The sequence below is a fragment of the Malus domestica genome, chromosome 12 (assembly GCF_042453785.1).
Source record: "Malus domestica chromosome 12, GDT2T_hap1".
NCBI classification, from domain to species: domain Eukaryota; kingdom Viridiplantae; phylum Streptophyta; class Magnoliopsida; order Rosales; family Rosaceae; genus Malus; species Malus domestica.
This window is the reverse complement of record NC_091672.1, coordinates 30,567,237-30,580,163: the sequence shown is the minus strand read 5'-3', so window position 1 is coordinate 30,580,163 and position 12,927 is coordinate 30,567,237. Positions and strand designations below refer to the sequence as shown.

Below are 12,927 nucleotides of genomic sequence, written 5' to 3'. Positions count from 1 at the left end.
AAAATATATTTTTCTTAACAGGTCATAACTGGTTGGGTCATTTTACCCGTTGGGTAAAGTGACCCGACCTGTTAAGATAACAGGTGTGACACGATACGATCCGTTAAGATAATAGGTGTTACACAAAAACAACACGAACACGACAGACACGACCCGTTTGCTAGGCCTACTCAGAGAGAGAGAGAGAGAGAGAGAGAGAGAGAGAGAGAGAATAGCCATAGCAGCTCCAAAATTTTATACAAGAAAAGAAAAGTCGAAGGAAGGTGTATACGTGTTAGTGTGACATTGGCCCGAAACTGGTTCATCTGCGGCCAGCATCATTACTTTTTCCTGCAACTTATTGCAACAACGAATAAAAAACTTCCACGTAGTTATTTTTTTTAATTAATTTACCATTTTGTTCCAACATCGTATAAAGCTGTCATTTTTCCTCAGATTTCTTTTCCCTTGGATTTTCTTGGGAAACAAACAGAAAATATGGAAGGAGAGGAGCTGCGTTGTTCCGAAGCAGACACGGTCGATCTTCTGAATCAATTCGAATGTATCTTGGAATCCGATCCCCAAATGTAAGTAATTCGTACTTGTATGTTAGTAGATAATGAGTGATTGCAGGTTTAACTTCTCTGTTTTCAGTAAAGACGCAGACTTTGTGTTCGATGAAATGCCCCATAGAGTTTTGTATATATAGGTTTTATTCGTGCTTGGTTGGTGTACCTTCACAAAGTGTAATTTCCGTGTCGAAAAGTACAGATATTTGATCCCGCATGAGTTGATCCATGCATATGTAAAAGTAACAGCTTGATTTTACTTGGATTTCATATTTTTTGGAAAATGTCCATTCAGTGTTAGTTCAAATTCAAAATGTTGATTCAGTGTAAGTTCATTACTGTTACTGAGTCTGGGATTTCGATAACGGTCCAAGTATGCCTTATTCTTATGCTGAAAGTTTTTGAATTGTGTGTGTGTGTAATTGTGGGTGCGTTATGATTTTGTTTAGAGGTGTTCTTTTTTTTTTTAATTTTGGAAGGATTCTCAGTTGTGTTTTTGGAATATGTAGTAATGTCATTGTCTTAAACATTGTTCTTTCCTCTTGATTGAACCCAGAGATGAAGTGGGATTTCTTCACCCGTCCCAGTTTTCCAAGCTGAATAAAGAGGCAGGCCATTCCTCACCCTCATCTGATGACAGTACTGTGCTGCGCTCAGTTGATGGCAACTCAGTTTTTTGGAATAGGGATCATAAGTTGGGGATTTCAACACAAGTTCTTTTTCCGTTATATGAGGCTGCTAAGCATGCGTTTATGGCAGGAAGTAGACAATATAAGGCACTTAACAGCAAATCAGATGTATCTGGGGATGAGAAGTCTTTGTATGTGTCATTATCTTTGGATAATAGTTTTGAAAGTGACGTCATGAAGCATAGCAGGGCACTTTTGTTGCTAAGTAGTGATTTCGGCACTGCATGGCATTCCAGGTTTTCCCCCTTTTTCATTTTCGGTTCAGTAGTGATTTTTCCTCTCTCTTATACTTGTTATAACATCAACAACAACAACAACAACAAAGCCTTTTCCCACTAAGTGGGGTCGGCTATATGAATCCTAGAACGCTATTGCGCTCGGTTTTGTGTCATGTCCTCCGTTAGATCCAAGTACTCAAGTATTTTCTTAGGGTCTCTTCCAAAGTTTTCCTAGGTCTTCCTTTACCCCTTCGGCCCTGAACCTCTGTCCCGTAGTCACATTTTCGAACCGGAGCGTCAGTAGGCCTTCTTTGCACATGTCCAAACCACCGGAACCGATTTTCTCTCATATTTCCTTCAATTTTGGCTACTCCTACTTTACCTCGGATATCATCATTCCCAATCTTATCCTTTCTCGTGTGCCCATACATCTCACGAAGCATCCTCATCTCCGCTACACCTATTTTGTGTACATGTTGATGCTTCACCGCCCAACATTCTGTGCCATACAACATCGCTGACCTTATTTCCGTCCTATAAAATTTTCCCTTAAGCTTCAGTGGCCTACGACGGTCACACAACACGCCGGATGCACTCTTACACTTCATCCATCCAACTTGTATTCTATGGTTGAGATCTCCATATAATTCTCCGTTCTCTTGCAAGATAGATCCTAGGTAGCGAAAACGGTCACTTTTTGTGATCTTCGCTAGATTGCTCCGGTCATTAGTGTGGATAAGTATATAAATGGATAGAGATAGGAAAGCAAACACAAGATGTACGTGGTTCACCCAGATTGGCTACGTCCACGGAATAGAGGAGTTCTCATTAATTGTGAAGGGTTTACACAAGTACATAGGTTCAAGCTCTCCTTTAGTGAGTACAAGTGAATGATTTAGTACAAATGACATTAGGAAATATTGTGGGAGAATTATCTCGTAACCACGAAACTTCTAAGTACCGGAGTGTGGTATCGTCTTGACTTGCCTTATCTGTCTCATAGGTAGATGTGGCATCTTCTCTGGAAGTACTCTTCCTCCATCCAGGGGTGATATCTGTAACTGGTGGAGATGCACAAGGTAATGTATCAATTTCACTTGAAGCTTACTTGTAGTTTCAGGCTTGGTCAAGCGCGATACAAACCATGTAGTAAGAGTCCCCCAAGTCGCCGAGCTAGGGGATCTGCTGAAAGTGACAGACAAGGTAAGCAATCAAAGCTCCTGCTGATTGTTCACATTCTCCCTATCTTGCAGGCAGTATGAAGGATAAAGAGAAGAAAAATGAGAAGAGATGATATGGGATACTTTTGCTTTTGAAGAAGTAACTTTCCACAGGCTTATTCTTGAACTGGGCTGGAGGGTTTTCTAGTTTCCTCCAGAGTATAAGGTCGACTGAAGAATTTGAGGGTCAAAACAAGTCCATCAAATCTAGAGTACGTTCGACCCTGCTGATATGGGATACTTTTGCTTTCGACAGAGTAGTGGATGTATCGGCACGTGTGCTGTTACGCTTGTCTCCACATGCTTCCTTGTATCCTTCTCACTTGCCCTATCTGTTCCTCAGGCAGATGCGGTATCTTCCCTGGAAGCATAAGATGTTGAAGATGAGAACTCGAAAGCAATGCCAGGTAAGTAATCAGGTAAGGGGTTCCAGGCAGTCAGTTCCTGGCTGGAAGCTTGATTCCAAGTGCTGACTGATTGCTCTCTTTCTCCTTGTCTTGCAGGTAAGAACAAGGCCAAAGGAAAAGACAGGGAAAAAGCATGATATGGGATACTCTTGCTTTTAACCCTGATGATATGAGATATTCTTGCTCTAGTATAGCTTGTTTACAGAGGTATTATCGGGGGGGGGGAAAGAAAGCTGAATATTTCGAAAGGCTTCGTTGGGAGTGCCCTCTCAGATAAGAGGGAGGGTTGAGCATTTTTGCAGGTCTGCCTGTCCGTTGGGGATGAAGGTCGACATATATAGGAGTCTCCTTAACATCAAGTAATAATGCTATTCCTTTACCCTGCTTGGTCATAGCACGGTAGTGGGAGCTGCAAGCTTCACATGTTTTAACTATGTCAGAGCGTTTTGAAAAAGTGGTCTGTGGTATCTGGAAAGCTGATGTTGCATGTGAAGATTACAGACAAGCTTTATCCAAGGAGATCCAGCTCTTGAAGTTGGGAAAGTGGTGCCTCTTCGGTTTTCGAACAAGCAATCCTGTCGGGGATCTGGCTCTCGAGATTCGGAGAACGATGCCTCTTCGATTTTTGAGAAAGCAATCCTGCTGGGGGTCTGGCTCTCGGGATTCGAAAAGCGGTGTCTCTTCGATTTTTGAGAAAGTAATCATGTTGGGAGTTTGGCTCTCGAGATTCGGAGGGCGGTGCCTCTTCGATTTTGGAGCAAGCAATCTTGTTGGGAGTGTTTTCTCGAATGTGAGTAAAGGTTGGGCATGTTTGCTAGTCTACCTTGCCACGAAGCACAGAGGTTGACACACAGGGACTTTCCAATTATCCAGCAGTGGTACTGTTCCTTTACCCTCTCTTCGATTTTTGAGAAAGTAATCATGTTGGGAGTCTAGCTCTCAAGATTCGGAGGGCGGTGCCTCTTCGATTTTGGAGCAAGCAATCTTGTTGGGAGTATTTTCTCGAATGTGAGTAAAGGTTGGGCATGTTTGCTAGTCTACCTTGCCACGAAGCACAGAGGTTGACACACAAGGACTTTCCAATTATCCAGCAGTGGTACTGTTCCTTTACCCTTTCTTCGATTTTTGAGAAAGTAATCATGTTGGGAGTCTGGCTCTTGAGATTCGGAGGGCGGTGCCTCTTCGATTTTGGAGCAAGCAATCTTGTTGGGAGTGTTTTCTCGAATGTGAGTAAAGGTTGGGCAAGTTTGCTAGTCTACCTTGCCACGAAGCACAGAGGTTGACACATCGGGACTTTCCAATTATCCAGCAGTGGTACTGTTCCTTTACCCTTGTGGGTAATAATATGGTAGCTAGACCTTCAAAATTTATGTGTAAACTTTGTTAGTGTTGTTTCTTTGCTATTCTTTTACCCTTCTTGGTCAGAGCGATGTAGTGGGAGCTGCAAGCTTCACGTGTCTCAACTTTGTCAGAGAACTTTGGCAAAGTTATCTGTGGTACCCATGAGCTACTGTTGCGTGTGAGAAGTGGGTGATTGAACAGTACGATTCATGTGCTTTCTACTTCGCCAGAAATCTTCGACAGAATGCCCATAATTTCCGCAAAGCTGAGTGTGCGTGTGACAGGTGCTGACAAGGCTGGAAAAGTAGGTGCCTCTTCGATTTCTGAGATCGACCCTCGTGGTCTCTGAGCAGCCCAACTTTTGAGAAAGCAAGCCTCTTCGATTTCTGAGATCGGTCTTCGTGGTCTTTGAGCAGCCCAGCTTTTGAGAAAGCAAACGCCTCTTCGATTTCTGAGATCGACCCTCGTGGTCTCTGAGCAGCCCAGCTTTTGAGAAAGCAAACACCTCTTCGATTTCTGAGCAGGCGCCTCTTCGATTTCTGAAGCTTCGTCGAGTGCAAATTTTTATAGGGGCTGACATTAAGTTCCAAAGCACACTTGAATATCCACCAGTAGAAGCTCCATTCTTGCACTTCTAAGATCTTGATTTGTCCGAACTCTTCTCTCTTCAACACCTTTGAAAATGTCTGGCCCCTCCGACCGTCGTTTTGACTTGAACCTTTTTTAAGAGGCAGCCCCGCCTTCACCAGACAATATATGGCGCCCATCCTTCGTCTCCCCTACTGGTCCTCTTACCGTTAGGGATTCCGTGATGAAGAATGATATGTCCGCTGCGGTAGTGGCCAGGAACCTTCTCACTCCCAAAGATAACAGACTACTTTCCAAACGGTCTGATGAGTTGGCTGTTAAGGATTCTCTGGCTCTCAGTGTTCAGTGTGCAGGTTCTGTATCTAATATGGCCCAACGCCTATTTGCTTGAACCCGCCAGGTTGAATCATTGGCGGCTGAAGTGATGAGTCTCAAACAGGAGATTAGAGGGCTCAAGCATGAGAATAAACAGTTGCACCGGCTCGCACATGACTATGCTACAAACATGAAGAGGAAGCTTGACCAAATGAAGGAATCTGATGGTCAGGTTTTACTTGATCATCAGAGATTTGTGGGTTTGTTCCAAAGGCATTTATTGCCTTCGTCTTCTGGGGCTGTACCGCGTAATAAAACTCCAAATGATCAACCTCTGATGCCTCATCCTTCTAGGGTTCTGTCCAGTACTGAGGCTCCGAATGATCCACCTCCGGTGCCTTCTTTTTCTGGGGCTCTGCCGACTGCTGAGACTTCTCCTAAGCAACCTTTGTGAAGGCTCCCTCTTGTTTGTTTATTTTGACTCAAGTATATGTACATATTTGTAACTTATCGGGGATATCAATAAATAAGTTTTCCTTCATTTCAACGTATTGTGTTAAATACACCAAAGCCTTCTTCGCTAAGTTCTTTGAATTTTCTTTTGTTGAAGCTTGTATGTTGAAGCTTTGTGAATGGAGCATGTAGGTTGAGGTAGTGTTCCCTTAATTTCCCGAGTGAGGAAAACTTCTCGGTTGGAGACTTGGAAAATCCAAGTCACTGAGTGGGATCGGCTATATGAATCTTAGAACGCCATTGTGTTATGTCCTGTGTCATGTCCTCCATTAGATCCAAGTACTCTAAGTCTTTTCTTAGGGTCTTCCAAAGTTTTCCTAGGTCTTCCTCTACCCCTTCGGCCCTGAACCTCTGTCCCATAGTCGCATCTTCTAATTGGAGCGTCAGTAGGCCTTCTTTGCACATGTCCAAACCACCGTAACCGATTTTCTCTCATCTTTCCTTCAATTTCGGCTACTCCTACTTTACCCCGGATATTCTCATTCCTAATCTTATCCTTTCTTGTGTGCCCACACATCCAATGAAGCATCCTCATCTCCGCTACACCCATTTTGTGTACGTGTTGATGCTTCACCGCCCAACATTCTGTGCCATACAGCATCGCCGGCCTTATTGCCGTCCTATAAAATTTTCCCTTGAGCTTCAGTGGCATACGGCGGTCACACAACACGCCGGATGCACTCTTCCACTTCATCCATCCAGCTTGTATTCTATGGTTGAGATCTCCGTCTAATTCTCCGTTCTTTTGCAAGATAGATCCTAGGTAACAAAAACGGTCGCTCTTTGGTATTTCTTGATCTCCGATCCTCACCCCTAACTCGTTTTGGCCTCCATTTGCACTGAACTTGCACTCCATATATTTTGTCTTTGATCGGTTTAGGCGAAGACCTTTAGATTCCAACACTTCTCTCCAAAGGTTAAGCTTTGCATTTACCCCTTCCTGAGTTTCATCTATCAACACTATATCGTCTGCGAAAAGCATACACCAAGGAATATCATCTTGAATATGTCCTGTTAACTCATCCATTACCAACGCAAAAAGGTAAGGACTTAATGATGAGCCTTGATGTAATCCTACAGTTATGGGAAAGCTTTCGGTTTGTCCTTCATGAGTTCTTACGGCAGTTTTTGCTCCTTCATACATATCCTGTATAGCTTGGATATATGCTACTCGTACTCCTTTCTTCTCTAAAATCCTCCAAAGAATGTCTCTTGGGACCCTATCATACGCATTTTCCAAATCTATAAAGACCATGTGTAAATCATTTTTCCCATCTCTATATCTTTCCATCAATCTTCGTAAGAGATAGATTGCCTCCATGGTTGAGCGCCCTGGCATGAACCCGAATTGGTTGTCCGAAACCCGTGTCTCTTGCCTCAATCTATGCTCAATGACTCTCTCCCAGAGCTTCATTGTATGACTCATTAGCTTAATACCCCTATAGTTCATGCAATTTTGTACATCACCCTTATTCTTGTAGATAGGCACCAAAGTGCTCGTTCGCCACTCATTTGGCATCTTCTTCGTTTTCAAAATCCTATTGAAAAGGTCAGTGAGCCATGTTATACCTGTCTCTCCCAAAACTTTCCACACTTCGATTGGTATATCGTCTGGGCCTACTGCTTTTCTATGCTTCATCTTCTTCAAAGCAACAACCACTTCTTCCTTCCGGATTCTACGATAAAAAGAGTAGTTTCTACACTCTTCTGAGTTACTCAACTCCCCTAAAGAAGCACTCCTTTCATGTCCTTCATTGAAAAGATTATGAAAATAACCTTTCCATCTGTCTTTAACCGCGTTCTCTGTAGCAAGAACATTTCCATCCTCATCCTTGATGCACCTCACTTGGTTTAGGTCCCTTGTCTTCTTTTCCCTTACTCTAGCTAGTTTATAGATATCCAACTCTCCTTCTTTGGTATCTAGTCGCTTATACATATCGTCATAAGCCACTAACTTAGCTTCTCTCACAGCTTTCTTCGCCTCATGCTTCGCTTTTCTATACCTTTCACCATTTTCATCGGTCCTATCCTTGTAGAAGGCTTTACAACATTCCTTCTTAGCCTTCACCTTTGTTTGTACCTCCTCATTCTACCACCAAGATTCCTTTTGGTGTGGGGCAAAACCCTTGGACTCTCCTAATACCTCTTTTGCTACTTTTCGGATACAACTAGCCATGGAATCCCACATTTGGTTAGCTTCCCCCTCTCTATCCCACACATACTGGGTGATTACTTTCTCTTTGAAAATGGCTTGTTTTTCTTCTTTTAGATTCCACCATCTAGTCCTTGGGCACTTCCAAGTCTTGTTCTTTTTTCTCACTCTTTTGATATGTACATCCATCACCAACAAGCGATGTTGATTAGCCACGCTCTCTCCTGGTATAACTTTGCAATCCTTACAAGTTATACGATCCCCTTTCCTCATTAGAAGAAAATCTATTTGTGTTTTTGACGACCCACTCTTGTAGGTGATCACATGTTCTTCTCTCTTCTTAAAGAAGGTGTTGGCTAAGAAGAGATCATATGCCATTGCAAAATCCAAGATAGCTTCCCCATCCTCGTTTCTCTCCCCAAAACCATGGCCACCATGAAAACCTCCATAGTTGCCTGTCTCCCTGCCCACGTGTCCATTTAAATCTCCTCCTATAAATAACTTCTCCGTCTGAGCAATTCCTTGCACCAAGTCTCCAAGGTCTTCCCAAAATTTCTCCTTCGAACTCGTATCCAACCCTACTTGAGGTGCGTACGCACTAATCACATTGATAAGTTCTTGTCCTATTACAATCTTGATTGCCATGATTCTATCTCCTACCCTCTTGACATCTACAACATCTTGTGTCAAGGTCTTGTCCACGATGATGCCAACACCGTTTCTCGTTCTATTTGTGCCCGAATACCATAGTTTAAACCCTGAGTTTTCTAGATCCTTTGCCTTACGACCAACCCACTTAGTTTCTTGTAGGCACATAATATTTATCCTTCTCCTCACCATAACTTCTACTACTTCCATAGATTTTCCCGTCAAGGTTCCTATATTCCACGTTCCTAAACGCATTTTGCTCTCTTGAACTCTACCCTTCTGTCCTAGCTTCTTCACCCTTCCCCGTCTAATAGGATCAAAGTACTTCTTTTGTGTCTCCCGTGTAAAGTTGATAGGAGCATATGCTCCCAAACAACTTTGAGTGGAGTCGTTCGAAAAGAAGTTTCTATAGCCCCCTTGCTCATTTAACACTGCATCCGGGTGCCGATGGAGATACAGTGACCCTTGCTCACTTATCACTGTGCTCGGGCCACACAGCGTGCCACTTACGGGTGACGCCCTAGCTTTAGCGCGATTTCGTTCTGGATTCATTTTCATAAGGATTCGACGTAATCATGGAGTGCCGGCTGTCGACTACCTGACGCCCTCCCCCTCCTCCTTTATCCGGGCTTGGGACCGGCAATGTAAGATAAACTTACACGGCGGAGTTATACTTGTTATAACATAATTGTTTAAAATAGTAGCAGATATGCATGTGAAGCAACAGTCCTTAGTAGTGTCATGTTCTTTGGTTTCTTGATATGGAGATTCATCTATCTTCCTCTAGAGTTTTTCATGTGCAATTATTTACTATAATTATATGTCAATAATTTTGGATCTTCTTGATCTTGTCTGCTTTTCAATTTATGTCATGACGCCTACTTGATCTAGTGTATGTGACGCAGGAAGCTTGTTGTGTCACAGAAGCATAAGCTCTCAGCATTTTTGGATAAACAACATGTGTGGTTAATTGTTTTGCCATCTTTGTTGTCATTTTTATTCTTTCTATGCATGTTTTGGTTGCAATTTAAAAACTGATGGTAAAAACTTTTGTCTTTGTATGATGATGTTTCTTAATAGTGGTGGTGCCGTGCATATTCTTGGTTAAATTAATCGAGTACATCCGTAATTTGGAATAGTTCTTTTCTAAATTGGCAAGATTTTTTTCAGTCGAGGAAATTGTTGGATACTTCTGCTAATTGGATCAACGGAAGCGATAGCCAGTGATTGGTGGTATCTTTTGGCAGGATTACAAGGACTTTGTTGTGGATGGGATTCAAACAGAACCTTTCAACTTGATTAACGAGCAGAGGGAAGAAGGTTATTTTAATGCAGATGGAAAGTATATTACATATGCCATTAAAAATGAAGTCAAGGTAAACATGTTTATCATTTTTGGCAATAAGCATGATTATAATTCTTGGGTAGTTAATGCTAGAGTGTTTATCGTACAATTAGGTTCTTGGAGGTTACTGATGATTTGCTACGCGTGTAGAGCATAAAATATTTTTTTATACAGAAGCTTTCATCTCTCTGATTAAATTCAGTTGAATTAAGTAATTCAGTCGATTACTTAATTCAGTAAAAGAGACAACCAAAGAACAACGTGGAGGTGGAGTCAAATACAAAATCATAGAATCAAAAACTAAGGTAATCTTTATGCATTTCGTTTGATTTGTTTGAATAGGATGATTTATAACTGTTTCAGTATTATGTTTCTTCGTATGCAGATTACCATATGTATTTGAGAGCACAGCTGATGTAAGTTCTCTCTTTATGCCTCTATCTCTCTGTGCATCGATCTGTTTTCTGGCAATTTTATTCTTCTGTATGCATTATGTTTATCCTGAACCAAAGGTTCCTAATCTTTTATTTATGAGTGTGTGTTGCTCGGTCTCCAATGATTATTTATATTTTCCGGGGGTATAATGGGAGGAAAAATCCATTCAACCTCCACCAAATTGTAGGGAATCCAATTAAGATGCTTAAGTATTTTTTTCAGCATGATAAATGTTTAAGGTTAAGCTTTGAAAATTGCAGATTTATAAACTATGAGTAGAGTTTCCGGGCAATATAGTCATTTCTTAATGGGCAATGAATAATTAAGGTTTGAAATCGAAAAGTAGATTGCAAATGTCGTTCATGATGAAAAACCTACAGGAACATTACTTCTTAGCATATGTGAAACATGTGTGAATTTTAATCACAAAGTGCAGTTGTACTCGAAACTGAGAGAGTGGCGTTTAATTGTTCTCCTATGGGATGTGGTTGATCTTACCCTTTATATGTTTAATATTATATATACTTAGTTGAGTTATTTTTTCCTTTTGGGATTCAGGGCCATACACTATTGATCCCTCAAATTTTTCGCCATGAAGCAAAATGTGGTGACTCATGCACAACTGACTCCTTTTCAATAGAAAGGAATAGCCAAACTAACCCAGCTGGGAAATAACGTTCACCAATCACTGTCTTGGCACTTTTACTAAAGTGAATACATTGTTGTTCATTCTGGCCGTCTTTCCAAGATCAAGCCCCTTGCTTAGTTGGATAAAGTTTGCATCCTCAGTTGTGCCGTATCGACAGGTTTGGATTTTTGGATGCCCCTCTCATGTAGCAAAACGAAAAATTATCTTTAGTTGTTGTTTATTAGCCTCACTGTAAGTTTGGACAAACTTTGTTGATCCCATATTCTTTATTCTAATAAATTGCATTTATTTTCTCTTCCATATTCATACTGATACATGCATGATCTTGGCTACTGAACGTGCAAGATTTCTGGGGCGCCACTGAGTATTGGGGTGGAGTCGGTGGACTTGAATCCCAAGAGGTTTGACAAAGGTATTATAATTTTTTTCCCGTTTTGATTTACCATGGTTTAACAGGTAGTTTAGTGGGACAACCTAGAAATAGATTTTTGCTTATTACATTCTTTCCCTGGTGATAACTAAGAAATTCGGAGTAAATGGATTTGTGAATTCGAATGACAATGACAAACCAGTGCACGAGATGAAAAATGATTCACTATTCTTATTATGCGTGGGACATGAATCAACATAGATAGTTAAGTGGTAACTTTGACTTTATATTTTTATTTCCTTTCTACTTTTCATCTACCCAAGTCTACAATGCACATGCGACTAAGGAAAAGACCGAGACATCAACCAGTGCAGAAGCTCCTGATAGGACTAATTGCAGACAACTCTGAAACTACCTCTTCTATTCAAACGTGGAGGAGAGAAACTCCCCCACGTTTGATGCAAAGTAGTTCGTCTCAAATTGCAGCTTCCTCGGTTTCTCAAATCTCAACGATCAATCTGCAGTGTCCCTCAAGCAGTTTCTCTCAAACTCGTACGATTTGCATTTTGTTTCTCTCCCTACACTCTCATCAACACTATCACTGCTCTCTCAGATGAGCACTACAAATTTAAGCCTGATGCTGGTATGTGATTTCCACTCCATCTCATCTCTCTTTTCAAATTTTACGGTAATTTTCAAACCTTTTGTACAATCAGGTAAATCTCCATATAATTGAATAATAGAGATTTTTTTTTGTCCCTCTTTTTTAGCTCCTTCATCAATTCATTGGCTTTGACGTTTGACTTGAGTAAATGGGAAATCATTAATTGGTATGGATCAAGATATATTTCTTTTGTGTTTTTCGATAATTTAAAGGGATGTGCAAATAGATGGGAACAGTAGAATTCATTTTGATCAAAAAAAAAAAAAGAGAAAATAACCTTGCTGGATTATACTTGGTTGTTTGACGAAGTTCGCACTAAGTTAAATAGATTGACAAATTTAGTTTTTTATATGGAATTCTTACTGATTCCAATTCGTAATATATATCAAGAGAAAAATAATGGGCAAAGCAAAAAAGAATAGGCACCAATTCAACAGCATGGTGGCCAAGAAAAAGGGTGGCCATTCCCAAACAAGCAAGACCAGAGATTGAACAGGAAAAATCATAAACACAGCAGATGTGCGGAGCCAACCTTTTGATATGGACATATGTATATTTTCGTATTTGAACGATGAGCAGTTGAAAACTGCCAATCTTTTGATACTATGATTATTTTGAGTACATGATACTATGAACTTATGTAGATGAAATAAGCTTTTATAGCATCTCTATCTTTTGAACAGTGAGCAATTGGACACTGCCAACTTTTGATAATTATGAAAACTGTCAACCTTTATCTTAGGTATAGAAATCTAGCTTTAATAAATTATGTTTTCTATATTTATATATTATCAAAACATTTTAAACATCCGCAGCAACGCGCAG

At 40.9% G+C, this 12,927-nt stretch overlaps 2 long non-coding RNA genes across 5 annotated transcripts; both read left to right on the top strand.

Moving 5' to 3' along the window:
- The first annotated feature begins 430 nt into the window (after positions 1-430).
- Positions 431-11,664, top strand: LOC108170281 (uncharacterized). Of its 4 annotated transcripts, XR_011573908.1 has the most exons (8): positions 431-566; positions 1,105-1,282; positions 1,325-1,473; positions 9,810-10,015; positions 10,135-10,289; positions 10,370-10,400; positions 10,978-11,225; positions 11,414-11,664. It is a non-coding gene; the product is annotated as an uncharacterized lncRNA (long non-coding RNA). The 4 variants fall into 4 exon arrangements; XR_011573909.1 differs by lacking the exon at positions 11,414-11,664 and having other exon boundaries at positions 9,887-10,015; positions 10,978-11,368; XR_011573910.1 differs by lacking the exon at positions 11,414-11,664 and having other exon boundaries at positions 10,187-10,289; positions 10,978-11,368.
- Positions 11,665-11,943: 279 nt separating this feature from the next.
- Positions 11,944-12,725, top strand: LOC103405330 (uncharacterized). The gene is made up of 3 exons (XR_011573913.1): positions 11,944-12,081; positions 12,209-12,268; positions 12,493-12,725. It is a non-coding gene; the product is annotated as an uncharacterized lncRNA (long non-coding RNA).
- Positions 12,726-12,927: the final 202 nt, after the last annotated feature.